Source organism: Natrix helvetica (genome assembly GCF_964273705.1).
Source record: "Natrix helvetica genome assembly, chromosome: 1".
Classification (NCBI taxonomy): domain Eukaryota; kingdom Metazoa; phylum Chordata; class Lepidosauria; order Squamata; family Natricidae; genus Natrix; species Natrix helvetica.
Window position 1 is genome coordinate 195816057 of NC_138548.1, and position 3658 is coordinate 195819714.

A 3658-nucleotide genomic window follows, 5' to 3' on the forward strand; every position below is an offset into this window, starting at 1 on the left:
TGGAACAGACCTTGAAACGGGCATGGAGCAATTAGCCTTGAAGCAATGAAGGAGGCAAAGCCATCCCCCTCTGCCTGTAACAGGTACAACCATCCTGCAAAGCAACCCTATGTCAGGAAATAATTGGCAGGTAAACAAGCGTTTCCTTCCTAGGGAATTCTCCCTCTAAGGAGATTGGGAGACATTTCCTGGTTCTAGGAATGCGATCCGGATCCTATGTTCCCTTGGGGTGGGGATACGGCTCCCCCAGGCCTGGTTTATTTTCATGTCCCATCTGCTTCTGCCCTGTTTGCGCTCCACAGCATGTTGCTAAGCACTCAGATCCCCAAGGAATGCCTTCCACCGGCACCTGCTGGCAGAGGGGATAATCACAGCCCCCTCCCTTAATCAAGAGTTCACTGCTCTCTCCTCCCCACCACTGTAGCCCCTTTCCCCACCCCTTAATAATGCTCCCCAGCCCCCCTTGCAGTGGTTTGGGAGACCCTGGAGCCGTGGGAACTCTTCCTGCTGTGGGTGGCATGCAAACAGGATAGCGAGCGGGAGACAGGGCTAGCTTTTGCTTAGAAAATGATTCCTAACAATAAGACCATAGGATGAAAAGAAGCATTTGCACTAGTCTGGGAAATGTGGGCAAAAGGCAGAGGGGGAGGAGGACAGCTACTCAGAAAGTGGAGGGCAAAGAGATTTTCCCACTGTGCACCGCTACTTTTTTGTTTCCAGCAGAAGCATTGTGCTTGAGAGTTCCCATCAGTCTGTGCATTTCCCACGTGTTCAGATTCGGGGGAGTATGGTGGGATATTTAATCATGCAAGCTTTCTTAAGTAAGAAAAAAAAGGAGATAAGAAAGGGTGGATTTTGGAAAGCCACGCGCACACAGGAGAGGAAATTACCCCAGCTATAAAATGCACCGATTTATTTTCAGTTTGTACAATATAACATTTTTTGACCTGCTGTTTTTAAAAAGTGAACACAAAAAGGTTGCTGGCTTTCTATACTTAAAAATAGGGGTTTTAGGGACAGCCTTCGCTAACTCTTATATGAAAAAGTCCATATAAAGAACTTTAAAATCTACTTAAACTACTACCAATCTATTTACTCCTCCTTGGCTATACTAGCAGGATTTCTGATGGAGACTTTTTCCCAGCCTGATTGAAAATACTGACATTGAATGTAAGGCGTTTTGCTTAACTGAGCCATAGTATTTTAATTTTCCAAACTAAGTCTCTCCAGTACAATGCAATACATATCATTCTGCCTAGCTGCCTTCCACTGTATCAGGTATAGAATGGGCTTTTCCATCACTTATTCCATCATTTCAACTAGTGACAGAATCAGGGACCATCTGTATGCAAACATCTCCTAAGTTCTAAGTTGTGGCTACTCCCCATGCAATCTATTTTTGATTCAGCCACCAGAAACACTTCAATTTTCCTTGAGCGCCAGAAAAAAAATCATGCTGGTTGACTATTTCTGATCCTAATTGGTCATGTTAATATCCTTCAGTTAGCATTATTTTCCCCAAACAGGTACCCTTAAGATCACTGTTTTTCAAACTTGACTTAAGATGTGTAGTCTCCAAGTGCCAGAATTCCCCAGCCAGCATGCTGGCTGGAAAAATCAGAGAATTGGAATTTGTACATCTTAAAGTTGCCAAGTTTACAAAACACTGCTCTTCAGCATGTGTTGGCCTTCTGCTCCTTTGCATCTGCAGGATACTTTAACTGAACACCCGTGAATGAGGACTTTCTCATTTTATTCAGCTTGACTCTTCAGGAAAGGGAGTATCAAATCAGTTGGGTTGTTTTGATCAACTGGATCATCTCTGGTTTCATCTGAATCTTTGCAGCAAGATGAATGGCAAACAGATTTAATAATAATAAATAAATAACTTTGGATAACGCCCATGGCAGTAGCTGAAAACAGCAGAATAGACAAGAAAGAACTGGAGAAGATAATAAAATACGAAGACTTGCAAATGGAAATAGAATTACTGTACCAATAGTAACAGATGCCTTAGGTGCAATGCAATCCCAAAACAGTTGGAGCACTACTTGAACACCAGCAGCACCAACACCAGTCAATTGCAAAAGGCAGCTTTAGTCGGAACAGCTTACATTCTGGGACAATACCTCTAACACCATCAAACATCCGCTTCTGCCTATTCCAGGTTCTTGGGAAGGACTGGATAGGATGACAAAATTGCCAAATCCAGTCTGAACATCTGACTGACTATGCAATGGAGCATAAATAAAACCCTCAGATCAGTCCAGAAGGCTCTTATCCATTGACGTTAGCAGGAAATCAACCTCAGCTGTTATTTTCTAGAAAATGTTAGTTTGGAATGCAATAAATTTCAAATACACTTTTGCAGATAAGTGAATGAAATAAAATGGGCAATTTACTGTCTCCCCTTTTGATCTTCCAGAAACTGATGGCCTAGTTAGATGCACTCTGTTTAGCTTCCATGAATCATACTTTCTTCTATTTATCTTTTCTATATCTAATTGTTCCCTTTGTATCTGAGTGTGTCTGTACTGCTATCTTGGCAGTGCTTTCTTTAGCATTACAAATACATTAATCCCTCTGGCCAGACGTTTAAGGAAGAACCTCACACTCGACTAAATTGGAAGCCTGGGCTTCCCCTGGTATGTATGCAGGATATAATCCCAACTTCAGCAAGTAACGCTTCAGACCGAGGCTCTCTAAATCGCGGCGCTGCGGAAGGAAGTCTCTGCTGCGCCCCTCTAGCGGTGCTCCGGGGTTTTGCATTCCCCGATCTAGTCCCAATTCCTTCCAATCCCGGATACATCCAGAATACTGGGTTTCTCCCTGTTTCGTTTCGTTTTTCTCCGAAGCAACTTGTCAGGAAGGACTTTGGAGGCCATTGAGAACAAGACCTAGTTATAAACCCAAGTACCGGGAAGGAAAAGATGGAGGCCCTCCTTGCCCCTAAAAGTTACCTCGCTGCTGCTTCCCAGCATCTGTCAAAGCGCCTTTCCTTGCGATCCACCAGCACCTGATCTCCCCCCCACCCCCGCTTCTCAAGTTCCCTGCCAGGCTCCGCCCTGTTTCTGGCCCCCTCCCCTCCTTGCTGGGGAGACCGCTTGCATGCAGCTCCAGTGAGGAAGGGGCCTCCGGGCTTTCCTGGATCGAAAGGTGGTGGTGACAACCAGTTCCTCCTTCCTTGGCCGCTTCCCGCCACTACGCCTCAGGTGAAAGGCGGCGACCTAGCCCTATGAGTTGGCTATAGCAGCCCCTCAAGCAGCAACGGGAAGAAAGGCGTGGAAGCGTCCCGTAGATCCCAACCAGATCGCTGCAATCTGATGGAGCAGGACTGGCTCAATCTCCTCAGCAACGTCCCCCATTCGCCTCCTGGTCCCCGTTTTCCCGGGGTCTCCCCCCCCTTAGCTCTCCCACCACCTACAGCCCGGCTTCCCTCCTGGCTTTAGGAGGAGCCGCCCGCGAATGGGTTAAGCCAGCCCGTCTTGGGGGAGGTGTTGCTTATCTGCTCCAGGGAAGCCCGGGGCTGCAGGCCTGTCTTGTGGGAAACCCTGCGCCATGGGTCCTTTCGCAGAGGTATAAAATCCGGAGGGCGGTGTGTGTGGGAGAGAGGGAGGGAGGGAGATGAGCAGACATGTCCCTCCTCAAAGCCGCTTGT